Source organism: Ambystoma mexicanum, chromosome 10, assembly GCF_040938575.1.
Source record: "Ambystoma mexicanum isolate Mex_15411 chromosome 10, UKY_AmexF1_1, whole genome shotgun sequence".
In the NCBI taxonomy this organism is placed as follows: domain Eukaryota; kingdom Metazoa; phylum Chordata; class Amphibia; order Caudata; family Ambystomatidae; genus Ambystoma; species Ambystoma mexicanum.
Window position 1 is genome coordinate 740950079 of NC_090932.1, and position 17277 is coordinate 740967355.

At 44.7% G+C, this 17277-nt stretch overlaps 1 protein-coding gene across 2 annotated transcripts in view; it reads right to left on the reverse strand.

The window, feature by feature from the left end:
* Positions 1-17277, reverse strand: part of ERICH6 (glutamate rich 6) — a 701982-nt gene that overhangs the window by 394147 nt on the left and 290558 nt on the right. The gene's annotated exons all lie outside the window — the stretch shown is intronic.

A 17277-nucleotide genomic window follows, 5' to 3' on the forward strand; every position in this document is an offset into this window, starting at 1 on the left:
TGGAAACGTTGGTTGCCAGGTTACCTACGTGCTGAGCTACGGCGTTCACAGCGTCCTGTGGAACGATCACGTGGCATTCTATAAAGCTCCGGCCATGACTACCGAACGCCGCTTCTGATTTTGTTTGGAGCTCCCTTGTATCACGGACTATTCACTTATGTGTATTTTGACCCTTTTTCTGCTGACCGGATTGTTTTTTGCATTTTCCCTTGGCTTCGTCGAACTATGATACCTTGTTTACCTTTACTACGGAATGCTACAACCACTTGCATTTTCTCTACGTTTTGCTTTGTGTTATCTTGGAACTTGCCTGACACCTGCCTGACACCTGGGTTTCAACCGCTTCAGGAATCCTCCTTGCCCTCTTTGCTCACGGAACTTTGCTTCTTCACAAACTTTTCTACGCCGGATTGGGTCTGACTTGGGGAACTTACACTCTAACTGTTGTGTGTGGACTAGAGACTTCCTTACACACATCGGACTATGTCTCACTACATCACTAGCTTCCGGGACCGAGAGGGTAAGCTCATGGGCTGTTCTGCAATTTACAAGTATTATCCTTTTTTCTACTACAGTCATCTAAGGTTCCTCTCCTGTGTTATCTTTGCTACAGGATTACGCCACGAACTTGCCTGAAATCCCACAGCCAGAGGTTTTTCCCATTACGTGAGTTAGTGAAACCTTTTCTGAAGGTATTGCCTAATACTTATCCTGTTACCAGTAGTCTGATATTGTTTTCCTTTCTGTGCAGACAGCTGTGTTCCGGGGCTTATTCCTTCTTCCGGACAATCTCTCTCCCAAACAGTCCATTAGTACTTTTGGGAGTTACATTGTCAGGAAGAATTCTTCGGCTACACTACGTGCTCAACGGGCAACTGATCTTGTCAAACCAGGTCTCTTTTGGAGATTAACATAATCAGAAGCCTTTCTCCTATTATGGAGTCTGCAGATGACCCGTTGGCAGCTTTGGTCCAGTTGGTGGCTGGTTTACGCGCAGATATGACTGGGGCTCATGACGCTACCCAGCGTCGTATTGATGCCTTACAGCTAAAGCTACAGGCAGGGGCTGGTGTTATCGCCCCTCCTTCTGGTTCTGCTTCTGGTGGACTACCGCCTTGACAGGAGAACTCTCCCGTCTACATGATGGCACAGTTTCCCTTGGCCCCTCCGGAACGTTTTATGGGGGATCCTAAAACGTTTCGTACATTTATCACTCAATGTAGGTTACATTTCCTCTGTCGCCCTGCATCGTTTCCTGATGCCAACACTAAGGCAGCTTTTGTCTTATCCTATTTAGGAGGTACTGCAGCAGTCTGGGCCAACCCATTATTGGAGCAGGGCAGCCACCTTCTGTATGACTGCAACGCCCTCATTTCTGCTATGTCACGTGTATTTGATACCCGGTACAAATCCCAGGCCTCGGATTTTGAGCTGCTCTCCTTACAGCAGAAGGATATGTCCCTCCTAGCCTACTTGGGCAAATACAATCAACTAGTAGCCGAAACTGGGTGGCCTGAGGAGAAAAAAGGAGCTCTTTTCTATAAGGGCTTGTCTGACCCCCTTAAGGATGTGCTATCCACTGTACCGGTAGTTCCAACTGCCTTTTCTGAATTGGTGGATCTGGTCTTACAAGTCGATGCATGAAGGGCTGACTGTAAAGGGGAAAGGAGGGCGGTTCCTAACATTGCCCCTGCTTCCAGTGAACAGCCCACTGGTTCACCAGAGCATATGCAGATTGGTACTCTCAGGGGTCCGGTTTCTCCTGAAGAAAGAGAGAATCGCAGAAAGAACAGTTTATGTTATTACTGTGGTTTATCAGAACATTTTTTGAGACAGTGTCCCAAGAAACCACGCAAACAGGGAAACTCCAAAGCTCGGCAGTAGAGGGGAGCCCCATTGCCGAGTCATTCTACCTTGGGCTCCGGATCCATGATTTTGTTTTCTATCCCTGTTGACATTCTCGCTCCCTCCATAGAATCCTGTTCTGTCAATGCTGTTTTAGATTTGGGGGCAACGGGAAATTATGCTGATGAGCAGTTTATAAAAAACTGCTGCATTCCAGTAATTCCCAAGGCCTGTCCGGAGTTGGTCAATACTGTTGATGGCACAACTTTACTGTCGGGACTTGTAACTGAACAGACGGTTGATCTCACCATGACTACCTCATCTGGCCATACTGAGACAATATATTTCAATGTTATTGCAGCACCCCAATTTAAGCTGATTTTAGGCTTGCCATGGTTAAAGAAGCACAACCCGTCTGTGGATTGGGCTGCTGGTATGGTCTCTTTCCCCTCGGATCTCTGCACTACGTCTTGTTTGACGGCAGAATCCACCCCATAGGGGCCGTGTACGCCTCTGCTGGACTCTGCTATGGTGATTGGGGCAGTTACTGCTACGGTATTACCCAGGGAATACAAGGGGTTTGAAGACGTTTTTGACAAGAAGGGTGCTGATATCCTTCCTCCTCATCGGTAGTATGATTGTCCTATTGACCTAATCCCGAATGGCGTCATACCTGCTGGTCGTGTTTACTCACTGACACAGAAGGAGGACGCTGTACTGAAAGATTACCTTAAAGATCCTTGGCCTCTGGTTTCATTAGGCCTTCACGTTCTCCAGCTGCATCGCCCCTTTTCTTCGTCCTCAAAAAGGAAGGCGATTTATGCCCTTGCATCGATTATCGTGCTTTAAATGCAATCACTATTCGCAACCAATATCCTATTCCGCTTATCTCAGTACTTTTAGACCAACTGGGTTCGTCAGCAATCTTCACTAAGCTAGACTTACGAGGCGCTTATAACCTGGTTAGAATGCGTGAGGGTGACGAATGGAAAACGGCTTTCAAGACTAAGTATGGTCTTTACGAATACTTGGTAATGCCGTTTGGCTTGAGTAATGCCCCTGCCACATTCCAGTATTTTATCAATGACGTTTTTAGTGACCTACTCGATCAGTACGTCATTGTGTATCTCAATGATATACTGATTTATTCCCCTGACTATGACTCTCATATCCAACATGTATCATCAGTACTACAAAGATTACGTGACCATCGTCTATATGCCAAGTTGGAGAAGTGTACCTTTCATGTTAATCACGTTGAATTCCTAGGTTATGATATCACGGATCAGGGAGTTGGTATGAGTCATTCTAAGGTCAAGGCCATATTAGACTGGCCTGCCCCTACGTCTGTTAAGTCACTATAGTCCTTTTTAGGATTTGCAAATTTTTACAGGCGTTTTATGCGCTCGTTCTCTGCCACTGTGGCTCCGTTGAGTTCCCTAACCAGTCCTAAAAATCATTTCAGGTGGACAGAGGAAGCTCAAACCGCTTTTGACAACTTGAAAACAGCATTTACTTCTGCACCAGTACTCCAACATCCTAGCCCTACACAACCTTTTTATGTAGAAGCTGATGCTTCTGGTCAGGCCGTCTGGGCGGTATTGTCCCAGTTTTGCACTGACACTGGGTTGCTCCATCCTGTGGCTTTCCATTCCAGGAAGCTTACCAAGTATGAAGTAAATTACACCATCACTGAACTGGAACTATTAGCCGTATGTGATGCCTTCAAAGTTTGGCGACATCACCTCTTGGGCACTGATACTCCGGTTCAGGTCTATACTGACCACCGAAATCTGCTCGCATTACAATCAGTAAAGTGTACCACAGCCCGACATGCTAGGTGGCACAAGTTTTTTTCACAGTTCAACTTTGTGATCACATATTGCCCTGGATCACTGCATTCTAAAGCTGATGCACGTTCAAGGATGTACGGTGAAAAAACCACCTGCACTGATTCTGGTAATCTGATGTTACCTAGTCAAGTTGTTTGTGCTTGCACCTTAAGACCTATGTTAAAAGAAACCATCAAGAAATGGTTTTTGGGAAATCCCCCAGAGATAGAGCAACACAAAATGGAGATTGTTAATGCAATGCCTTATGTACACGGTCGTTTGTTTCTTCCCGACATGGAGTCCAGACGGACCGCATTAAGTTGGTGTCACGATTCCTTGGTTGCTGCTCATCCGGGACTACGCAAGACACTTGAACAACTCAAGAGATGGTGTTGGTGGCCTTCGATGCAGAAGGATGTTTCTGATTACATTTCTACATGTGATATATGTGCCCAGTGCAAGTCCAAGACTATGAAGCCCATGGGTTTGCTATGTCCTCTTCCGATTCCTAACAAACCCTGGGCTATGATCTCTATGGACTTTATAGTGGAACTGCCATCCATCCAGGGGTTCGACACTATATGGGTAACCATTGATTCCTTTACGAAGGTCGCAGTTTTTGTCCCGTGTCAAGGCTTGCCTATGGCTCCTGCCTTGGCGGACCTATTCCTTCGCCACATATTTCGTTTCTTTGGGTTACCTGATATCATAATCTCCGATAGAGGCTCACAGTTCACCTCCGGTTTCTGGCGGCATCTTACTATGTCTCCGGGGGTAGATGGACGATATTCGAGCGCTTACCATCCAGAAACAGATGGTCAAACAGAACGCTTGAATACTACCCTTGAGCAGTATCTTCGTTGTTTGACTTTGCAACATCAGGAATCCTGGTTGTTAGTATTGGGGGCGGCTGAGTTTGCCTACAACAACTCGGTCCATACGTCAACAGGGTCAACTCCTTTCTTTGCATTATATGGGTATCACCCACGCTCATTACCAGTGGATCTTCCGGTACTTTCTGATAATCCGGCTGTTCAGGACAGTCTCCGAGATATCGCTGATGTACACCATCAGGTTCATTGCCATCTGAGGGAGGCTCAGGAACGCTCGAAGAAATACGCAGACCGTCATAGGTCTCCTGCTCCCGATTACCATCCCAGTATGTCGGTTTGGCTCTGTACTAAACACCTTCGCATCCCCGTAAGGAGTTGTTTGAAGCCTAGGTTTGTGGGTCCTTATCGTATCCGGGAGATTATAAATCCATCTGCTGTCAGACTGGAGTTGCCTGAATCATGGAAGATCCATCCTGTCTTTCACGTGTCACCTTTGAAGTCCTGTGCCGAAGGTACCAGGCTCCCTGGTCATCCTCCACCGATCAAGGTGCACAGTGAGGAGGAATATGAGGTTCAGGACATACTAGGTACTAAGGTCTCCCGGGGGGTTCGGTTGTTTCTAATCGATTGGAAGGGTTACGGTCCTGAGGATCGCACCTGGGAGCCTGAATCCAATCTACATGCTCTGGATCTTTTGGCCCGTTTTCTCGCAGAGGGGATGCTTCTTTGGGGGAGGATACTGTCAGGAAATCAGAAACTAGATTCTCCTCTTCAAAATCATTCCGTTACTCTAAACGTAAACTTTTGGCTCCTCCAGGAACTGCTAAGCTGAGTTCGCCTAAGCCTGTATGTAAACACAACGTTTCCCCACGCTTTCGCTCATTCAGACGTTGTTGGGGCTTGGCGTGGAAACGTTGGTTGCCAGGTTACCTACGTGCTGAGCTACGGCGTTCACAGCATCCTGTGGAACGATCACGTGGTATTCTATAAAGCTCCGCTCATGACTAACGAACGCCGCTTCTAATTTTGCTTGGAGCTCCCTTGTATCATGGACTATTCGCTCATGTGTATTTTGACCCTTTTTCTGCTGACCTGATTGTTTTTTGCATTTTCCCTTGGCTTTGTCGAACTATGATACCTTGTTTACCTTGACTACGGAACGCTACAACCACTTGCATTTTCTCTACGTTTTGCTGTGTGTTATCTTGGAACTTGCCTGACACCTGGGTTTCAACCGCTTCAGGAATCCTCTTTGCCCTCTTTGCTCACAGAACTTTGCTTCTTCACGAACTATTCTACGCTGGATTGGATCTGACTTGGGGAACTTACACTCTAACTGTTGTGTGTGGACTAGAGACTTCCTTACACACATTAGGTGTCCGCGTGCCGGCGGGTACAGGTATAGGTTGGATTGTTCTCTGCTCTGGATTTATTTCTTCACCGTCCATTGGTTTTCATCGGACTACGCCTCACCACATCACTGGCTTCCAGGACCGAGAGGGTAAGCTCATGGGCTGTTCTGCAATTTACAAGTATTATCCTTTTTTCTACTACAGTCATCTAAGGTTCCTCTCCTGTGTTATCTTTGCTACAGGATTACGCCACAAACTTGCCTGAAATCCCACAGCCAGAGGTTTTTCCGATTATGTGAGTTAGTGAAACCTTTTCTGAAGGTATTGCCTAATATTTATCCTGTTACCAGTAGTCTGATATTGTTTTCCTTTCTGTGCAGACAGCTGTGTTCCGGGGCTTATTGCTTCTTCCGGACAATCTCCCTCCCAAACAGTCCATTAGTACTTTTGGGAGTTACATTGTCAGGAAGAATTCTTCGGCTACACTACGTGCTCAACGGGCAACTGATCTTGTCAAACCAGGTCTCTTTTGGAGATTCTTAACACTTCATAACACAACATTTCACCTTTAATGGAGACATTTAAGTGGGCTACTTCCTTTCGCCGGACCACTCCGCTACTCAGTATGGCTGGTTTCACAGCAATCAGTAATTCAAAGTTCATCAGAGGTCTGCCTTTCTTTGCGTTACATCTACCTGCGTGCAGCCTTCAATCATGCAATATATTTTTTCAACTTCAATCTTTCTTTAACACACACTATTGTTTCAAATCGCTTGCCAACTCACCGGCTGTGTGCATTTCTTTCTTGTCTTTTGTAGTTTTTCGAGTCAAGGTTAGTACCACAGGCTTGGCCTTGCCTCTCCAACTCTGTCGTTAACCCGGAGGGCCGCTGGCGTCCTTGAAACACAATGCAGTCTTACTGTCTTGTCTGAGATATGCCCTTCTACACGTGTCTTTCAAAGCTTTTTGGTGGCAGCTAGCTCCTGCGGGGAACTCCAGGGATTCTCAACCCTTTGCTCTTGTCCCTGAAGTTCTGCTCTCGCTCGTGTTCTACCTTGCTCAGAGTGTGTCTCTTGTTCTGCCTTTTACCCGTCTGAGGAGAGCTAATAGGCACCAGGTATTTACACTTCGGGTCTGACTTTGCCTGACCCGATTAGCGGGACATGTCCAATGAGATGTGTAAGGGTTAGCCTCTTTACTCTCAATCGCCCTCTTCCTCAGACCAGTTTTTGTGTAAAAAGGGGGGAGTTGCGACACTGGAGAATGCAATGAAATAGGATGGGCCAGATGCACCCAAAAGGGGGGGATATTGCGTCTCACCATCGGTCGCCTTACCCCCACTACCCGAAGACCCCTCAACCAGGTGATCCTCCCTCACTGGTCCACCCACAGGAAATGGATCTAAAAGCGATGGCCGTTTCTTGGCCCTGCCTCTTACTTCCTGCTCTTAACTCTTGGATCAAGGGCGTCCAAAGTGAAGTGCAGTCAAAGAAAAGGGCAATTCCTGTTTAGACCTGTTCGGACCAGGAGGATCCGGGGTCCGACCCCCTGCTAAGAGAGCAGGTAAGCATGCACCAACATGTCTTTACACCCTCTGTCCCCACAGGCCATCCCCATCCTCTCTGGTCCCCTTATGTTGTTCCCTTGTGCCCCCCGTTCCCGCACACAGGAGTCTGTCCTGATACATTCTGGTTTCACCATCACCGTCTTGGAGCCAATGCTGGATTTTACTTTTACGGACTTCATTGATTCACGGTGCGTCACCCTTTCTCAACTCTCATGCTGGACTTCCTTTGCATCTTGTACTCATGGTGGCCCTGACTCATGCTGTTCCCATCTTCATCTTGTATCCTGGCTTGCAACATTATGTGTTACTACTGACTTCTGCAATTGTATTCACTCTCCCCTCTTGCTTCTCCACTCTTTGACTGCTTACTCTCTGTTCTCCCCTCCCCTCTCCCTTTTTCTATATCCTCCCCTCCTCCTCTTACTTTCTTCTATGCACTTACTCATCAGAATTGTCCCTGGACCTAGTATGATAGAAACCTTGTCTGTCGCTCCCCCATCCCCTTACTGTCCCCCCCCCCTCCCTCCAGCACTATCTGAAACGTTGTCAGGCCTAGTACGATAGTTGCTCGTTTTTTTCCTCCCCTCCCTTTCTGCACCCCTCTCCCTCACCTTTGGTTTTCCTCCAGCTCTACCAGAAATGTCGTCAGCCCTAGTATGGTAGTCGCCTGTCTGTTTCCATTTCCTTCCCACTCTCCCCCTCCCTTCCTTATCTATGTCTTAGCTCTTGCACTATCTGAAATGTCGTCAGGCCGAGTACGATAGTTTAATTCACATCCTTACTGTTCATGGCCTGTAAGAATGTCGTCGTATTTTCCCTTGTTCCCGCCCTTGCCTTGAAGCGCTTTGAAACACATTGGGCCTCATTACGAGGTAGGAGGTAGCCATGGTGCTTTTAGCACCATGGCTACCCCCTTACCGCATACTGGGTCCGGGTTCTCGGAATGGGTACTTACCGGGTCATTCCAACCTTGGAGGACCTGGTAAGTCCCCATTCTGAGAACCATACCCCATTCCCATTTAAGCCCCCATAGGGCTCAATGGGAATGGGGAAGTAGCTAATAATGGTACTGCAATTTGCGGTACCGTTATTAGCTCTGAAGTCCCTTAGCGGGTCCCGTCCTTAACACCTGGTCAGACCAGTCGTTAAGGAAGGGACCCGCTAAGGACCTCGGAATATGGAGGTAAGGGATTACCGGCACCGGCACCCTTACCGGTGCCGGTAATACCTTACCTCCTACCTCCTAATGAGGCCCAATGTGTATAGGCGCTATATAAATAAACTATCATATCATTTCATATCACCTGGATGACAAGACCCTGAGGACTCGCAGGTGAGACACCCTTTGGTTTCTCACAATACGGAATGAGCTTAACGATCCATGCCCAGACAGTTAACTAATTTAGCATGTTTCCACTCATCTGAGAACTTGTCCACACCAATGGCCAACAAATAACATTTTTCTAAATCCTTTCATGCTGAAATGGGCTCACAGGGAACTTCCCTGAATTTAGCCGGCAGGGTCATTCTATTATTTCCTCCACTTGGAGCATTCTTGGTATTTTGGATGCATTTGTCTCCATCCGCTTATACATTTCTTATATAATCGGCTAATCGGCTGCTACTCTAATTGCCTTCTGTGCAATTTTGCTCAGTATCAGCAATGTGTCAGTCATCATCAAAGTAAGAGGTTGCCCTACCATTGTCTGCACATCTTACTGCCTCTCATCACGTACGCACTGGATGCTATGCTGCCAAGCAATTTGTGTATCTGAACCAGCATGGAAAGTTATTTAGCATTGGCAGACCATCTTTCCAGTTGCGTGCAGTATGCCTGCTAGAATTGGCTGCACCTCTCGCCACCAACGCACTGCGTGCTGCATTGCCACGCAACAGGTGTTTTCTTTTTCTCTTTCCTATTTCCTTCCTCATATGCTCTGCCCAGCTAGAACTCATCTGCGATTGCTTCGCTCTATGCCTGGCCTGTACCTGCATCCCAGACACTACTTATGGGTGGTTTGTGACAACGGTCCGCTCATTCTCAGCTTACATGTCCAGTCGGGCTATGGATCCTCATCCGCCATCTTCCCACTCTTTACGATTGTAAAGATGAACACAGCCAGGTTGGATTACTTGAATATATTTACCCCTTCCACTGTGCATACACTATGGCAAGTGAATACAACTGAGCCCCACACCAACGTCTTCCCTCATCCTTTCCACCAACTGTCTCCCCATAGCCTCCCAGAACCCCTACGATGTCTCCAGGAACTTGGCAGAATGGGAGGGTTCATTACTGCTTTGGATAACACCCCATCCCTAACATCTGGCCCAAGCCCCTCAGTCTATAAGGCTGTAATACGATTCAACATATCTATTATTGAGGGAGCGATAAACCATGTTCGGACCCATCAGAGTTCCTGCTTATACATCTTTGAAGAAGATAAGTGCTGAGGGGAGAACATACATCTCTGTGGTGTTGTTGCAAGGGTATCACATTACAGTATGTTTTATCATTATCATTACACCACAGAAGATCTATAAACAATTTAGAAAGAAGCAGTGTTCCCTTTCAAAGTCCAAAAAATACATCTCATCACCAGGATCACAGTCAGACATACAATAGTATATAAATCCTTGGATAATACCTAGAAAACACTTGTGTGCAGGCGCGTTATAAATGACATATCATATCATAAATCTTTAAATCCCCTCAAAAGACATCCCACGGTGTCCAACGCTAAGTCAGTCCCTGTGATCAATCGTAGTCCCTAAAAACCTGAAACCAATATTGGGCCACCACAGGACAGAAAAGAACAGAACATATGATAAAAATATGCATTACTGTGGGAACATAGAGGACATCTTGCAGAACCATGTTCATTTTGCAGAAATTGTGCAGTTGAAGATTGAGACAATCCATTCGAAGTACACTCTACTAAGCACTTTGATTTGGAGAAGCTTATGGCAAAATTTCTAAAAGACCTTATGAGAACAGCAATATACTCTCCTCCACTTACCTTCTGAGAAACTAAAACCAATATCCCACTCCCAACTCAACTGGACCCCACTTTCAAGGAGATCCCACTGCTGCTGCACTGTTTATGAATGATAGAAACAGCGTTTTACAACCCACAGCATTCACCAGGTAATAGGTGCATTAAAGGAGGTTAATTGAGAAATGAGACACACCAAGTCTAGAATGCAGGTCTCAGCTGAAAATACTGAAACATTAAGACATGATCACCTCCCACAATACTCTTACTTGCCTTATGAAAAAAAATCTTTAAGACGGTAAATTATGTCCCGGACCAGGATTTAGAAATGGGTGGGTCGAGTTTCTTAATATTCCATAATTCAATGTCTCCTGAACAAGGGCTAATAATCCCAACCTTATGACAAATCCTAGACTAAGCTGATACTGTACACAGCACATGATCAAACTGCAGTGCTCAGCAAGCTTATCTGAGAAAAGGAGAAAAAGGGAAGCCCCGTTGGTCTTTTCATGTCGACATGCGTAAACAAATGAAAAAGGTGCTGAATTGAACATGTGCAGCTAGGTAATACAACTCCAGGTAGGCATCTAATACATGTCCGTTTCACTACACATTTCAAGAGAACCAAAAGCAACTGCAATTCAAAAAAATCCAAACCAGGCCATATAAGAATATTTACAATCACTATAATTCTAACAAGGAAAACTCTACTACATAAAGATATTTATAGTTACACCAGCATTGTATTCCATTAGATCCAAATAGGCCCAATAAGTAGTCTTCAAAATCTTAGTTTCATAGCTAAATACTCTAAACCCCAGGGGTCAAGTCCTAAAAATTAAACTGGGGGGACTCAATAAACGCAATGGGATGTGACGTCATGAGAAATTTGCATATCAAGGTGAAATATGCACATTTAATTAAATTAGCTTTGCATAACCACCCACATTGCACAGGACAAATGGCATTTGCCTTTCATAAAATCAACACACACACACAAAACCAAGAGAGGATATTTTCTTCTAGGAGTGTTTTGAAAAACGTTAAAATGTGTGCATGTTTTAAACTCCAAGAACCAATACAAATTTTTTCCCTGGAACTTGCAGTACCGAAATTAGATATTTCACCTTTAGTTGTTTGTTATTTTTCATCAGGTTATATAGAGTGCAGTGATGAGGTTTCTGGCCTGCAAACATGACGAATACGGTTCACTGAGGCCGGCTTTATTTCAAAAAGTCAAAGAGGACATTCAATGTTTCTCATTTTAGCTGGGGGGGACTGTGTCCACCCGCTGTAAAAAGTGGGTGGACTCCGTTCCCCCAAGTGTATCCTCAACTTGAGCCCTGCTAATTCCTAAGAAGGTTATTGCGCTCTGAACCCTTGTGTATCCCTCTAAATCAAGTAAATAAAATATGTAAACACCTCATCCATCATTGGAAGAAAATTAAAAGCCGGATCTCAAATATATAAGAGGATATCCTTGGCATATAAATAACAGTGTTTGCCCTCCAAGTGCTATCTTATGGTAAGGATCAAATTGTACCCTTATTAACGTTAAAGTGACTTTATAGTGATAGTGGGTAGTAGTGGACATCCTTGTCAAGTCCCACAGTCCAGCCAAAAGTTTTCAGATCGATGAGAACCTGGCGTGAGAGTTAATTTACAAAAATATTACCCATCTAAGAAAGGAGGGTCCAAAGGCCATCTTATGCATCACTGTAAACAGGAACGACCAAGAGACAGTGTTAAAAGCTTTTTTGCAGTAAAACACAGCTCTGATCCAGTACACCAAGCAACTGAGATGAGAAAGCACCACAACTAAAAAACATCATGAATTAAACAGCGCAGATCTGCATGACAAACACTGACCTAATCTGGGTGTATTAAGGAATGGAAATGGTACATCAATCTGTTTTCACAAAAAATAGCAACGTCAATATTAATTAATAGGATTGGCCAATAGGAGCCACAATATCACCGTTTTTTTCTGGTAGGATAAGAAGCACTATATTTACTGCTTTACATACCATGGGTTGGAGATTACTGAGCTCCAAAGCCTCTTTCCACACAGCTGGTGGAGAGCTAGAGGAAGTGGTAAGAGGTGGAGGAGAAGAGGGTGAAAGCTAGAGCAATTAAGTACGAGGAAGCCGTGTTAGCTCAAGGCAGGTTTAATAGGTGGGAGGAGGGATGAGCCCCTTGCAGGGAAATCAGAGCAGCGAGGAATCTATATGCAACAAGGAACCATGGTACTACATGAGAGCAAAGACACCATCCTAATGCTTGATAAGATTACTATGCAGCAAGAGTACATTCTGGTCACCATGGATGTGAAGGCCCTCTATACATCAATACCCCAAAAGGAAAGCCTCGAGGCACTCAGAACTTTTCTAGACCTCAGGGATGACATCACTTCCACCCCTACCAATTTCATACTCGAGTGCGTTAGACTGGCGATGACACAGAATTATTTTCTTTTCCGCAATCAGCTATACCAACAGGTGAAAGGTGTGAGCAAGGGTGCAATCTTTGCACCAGACATAGCCAATCTCTACATGGCAAGATACGAAACAGAACACATCACAGCTACAACTAACCCCTACAAAGACCACTTTGTCCTATGGAAAAGATATATCGACGATGTATTCCTCCTCCTGGCAAGGGAACCAACAAGACCTGGCCTCCTTCCTGCAATGATTGAACCAACGGAATGCACATATTAAATTTACAATGCAATGGGATTTTCACCGCATAGATTTCCTCGACTTACACATCTACCGATCAGGAGATCGGCTGAAAACAGAATTATACAGGAAACCCATGGACTGAAACACACTACTTCACTTCGGAAGCTACCACCCGGACGGAATATAGTACAATTTGTCTTAGGACAATTCTTAAGAATCAGGAGGAATTGTACAGATCGTGACACATATGAAAAACATGCAACTGATCTGCAGACCCGCCTTCTGGACACAGGATATCCGAAGAAAGCGATCAAGCAAGCCAAAAAACGAGCAGCAAACCCTGATAGAACCATATGTCTGACCAAAACAACCAAAAAAGCTGTAGACAGAATGGTGTGCATCACAACATACAGCCCACTGAGTAACCTGGTGAAAAAAACAATCAAGAAACACTGGCACCTGATTAAGAATACAGGATCTCTCAACAATGTGCCCCTTTTCGCCTTCAAGAAGAACAGAAACATTAAGGAAACCCTGGTACACACATTCACTGAACCGGTTCAACCACAAACAACGCTCTGGGATTTGTACCCAGTACAAGGACATTTCCGTTGTGGACAATGTATCGTCTATCAGTTCACAGAAACGACAAGAGTTTTCAAACATGGAAAAGTGAATTGGACCCTAAAAGACCATACCAATTGCAATACTAAACATGCCATCTATATCATTGAGTGCCCCTGCAGGCTGTTATACGTTGGTCAAACCATGCGAGCAGTTAAAACAAGGATTTGTGAACATCGCTCCTGCATCAAGAACAAGATAACAGAAAAACCACTGGTTGACCATTTCATCAATAAAAATCACACCAACAAAGATTTGAAATGGTTTATTATACAGAAAGTTGCTACCTCCAGGAGAGGGGGCGACATCAACAAAACTCTAACCCAACTTGAACAAAAGTGGGTGCATCGACTCAACACAGTAAGAGCATGGTTAAACATCTCCCTGGAATGGAAACATTTCTTATAAACAGTGAGGTGTGTTGCTCCGAATTTGATGTAATTACTTGCTACATCACGGACAAGCCACATGGTCTCCCATTACATCATGTTTTTTTATATTCACCTGTATTTTAATTTTAATTTTGACATATGCCTTTTGGTGCCAAAAATGTGTATACTGCCCATCTGGAATGTATAGAGACATTTGACCTCCCGAGCTTTGCAGGATCAAAATGAATCACTGACTTACTCATCTATTCACTTTTAATGCTGTAACTGCTATCTTTTATTTGCTGCTGTAACTGAATACCCATTGTGGCTCAGCCACAACGTGCACTTATAATAACAATGTAGGCGCATCTCCACTCACTCAGAACTTTCCTGAGTCTTGTTTCCATGACGACCAAGGCGCTCATTGTATTTCGCCTAATGCGTTTATTTTAGTATGAAACCCGTTGTGCACACACATGTGGATTATATTATGTTCACACCAAAAATCTATTTTATTTGGTTCGTCTCGGCAGAGTATCACTCTTAATCTACACACCACTCAGGCAGTATCCACAGCCACCCTTAAGACAACATGGCCGCAGCTATAAACGCAGGTGTTGCCAGGCAACCCGTACTTATCTCCGACGACCGCAGAGCTCCCGTCATTTCACGCTATCAGGCGGCTTGACAGGTAAAGACTGGCTATCTCTCGTGATTTAACAGGGACTTCACATCGTTTTATCCAGCACTAGCTAACCGCACACGTGTATTAATAATATTATGCACTGTTTGTTCAATCGAGCATTACGAGTGCCACGTTGTGAATAATGCGCACACACTTGGATTTTTCATCCCCCTGTGCTCCTACCTGAAATACGGGATGCAGCCATTATTGGTCCCTTGCACGCTGAGCCACAGTATTAGCAGTCTAGCTCACAATGATAATTTTGACCCAGATTTTCACGCATTGTCAATTTTTTTACATATACTGAGGTACAGTATTAGCAGTCTAGCTCAAGGTGATAATTTTGACCAAGATTTTCACGCAAGGTCATTTTTCTACATATACTGAGGTACACTATGTACCCACTGCACGTGGTGTTACTAACTTTTGTCCAGCCGTTTGTGCAAGTCACACAGCCGTATTTACAAAATGGCCGTACACATAGATGCTGGTATCATAGTACAGCATTCTCTTGACTAGGATCCATTCTTCTTTTTCCTAGTGGCCTGCCGTTTCACCCTGTGAACGTCGGGACCCACGCACAACATTATGCGCTCCATGATTTCACAGCCAATTTGAATGGTAAGAACCATACCACCCACCATATAATGACCATAACCCTGAGTATCTACCATTGACTGGTATTTTTGGCAATTCTCCCATAGGAACCGTGTGGTACTGTGATCCACACACCATTCACCGTTAGTGTATTTGGACACTTTGATGAAGCACGCCATTGTGCCATAGCATTACGGTAAGCACTGCAATCTACTTAGTTCCCCCGTGGGAACTTCGCTAGCATTTGTGCTATCTTACTTTTAGACTACCCCACTTGCAGCACCTTCTGACTATCTGTTCTGTCTATTATTTGACAGATTTCATAGGATCTCTCCCTCACAAGAATTCACCCTTCCTGATGAAGGCCTACCCAACCACTGCTACACACATGTAGCACCAAAGGCCGAAAACACATTTGTGTTGACTTGTATTGTTTATGTTGGCTTGCAACCCTGATTGTTGTCACATTATATGTCCGCTTTGTACCTGAAACACTTGCAAACAATGATGTCTCATTTCCTCCAAAACAGGAGATTTAGAGAATGCATTTGTTAAAATTCAATCGTCAAGAATTGTTTATTTGATGTTATGCATACGTTGAAAACCGAATTTCCTATGACCAAAATATTTATGTGTATCACTACATCCACTGCAAACTAATTAAACAGCAATAGCAGTGTTTAAATGAACAAATAGTGTCAGTCCAGATTCTATTTCAGAAGCAGCAAGTTAGAGTCACTGGTTCGACCTACATGTTCTTGCTCAATTGTGTTGTTTGATAATATATATACCTGGATAGAGCAAGACATTAACCAGGTGCCCTTTTGAAACCCACTACATGAAAGGGGGCATGAGTGGGTGGGAACTAGAGATTGGTGGTGGAAACTCCTGTCTCCAACTCTAGAAGCTCAAGTACTACTTGAAAGAGGTGCATTAACCAGAAGTATCAGGGAGGCGACCCAGACATGTGCCTTAATTACAAGGTTGCAGGTAAGAAACTGGTAGTACCGGCAGCCTACCGGCAACCTCAAATTACCATTTCAGCTGCCCGATATCTCGGTAATACAGTGATATAATGGGCAGTGGTGGAATGGGGAACACTGAAGCACTGGTGCCATTAGTAACGGTGCCGGTGCTTCAGTGAATTATCTGCCAGAAGGGGCCTGAACTACAGGCAGGACAGGCCTGTCGGTAGTTCACTGCCCCTACCGGCAGACTCCGGAAAAGGAGCCGGTAACCATTGTTACGAGACTTTTTTCCGGATCGGCATGCTCATAATGAGGGCCATGGAGACTGGAGACTCTTTTGGTATTTAGCTCTATGTACGGGGTCAAGGAATGCTGCGTTTAGGTTACTGGTCAAATGAGTGGCAACCACTGTGGGACAAGAAGGCAAAAGACAGTTTTGTTGGTGGTCATCTCTGTTTTTATTTTCTTCTATTTTATGCACTGTATAAATAAAAACACTAAAACCATACTTCCTGGGTCAAGACTAGTGTACGTCCCACTTGCACTTCAGTGACACAACTTTTATATCCTGTAGAAATGTCTCTGTTTTTTTTGTAACTTTCTCCCCATTCTCCAATGTGCCAATTCAACAACCCAGCCTCCCTTATTCTGGAGTTCACTTTCTCACTGTGGGTCAACATGGTTCCTACTTAAAATGTTAAATAATCTAATTGTGTACCCCTAGTTTAAATCTGCCCTCATTTCCAACAGGACGGTGGCTAAATCTTGGGCATGAAGTGACACAGACACGTGATATGTTACAGTACTCCTTACGGGGAGAAAATGAGTTAAATAAGCCATTGGATTACATCGGCATAATAGAACAAGAAATAACATTGAGTGCATTGGCCGATAATGCCACAGCATTTCCAGCTGCCACGCCA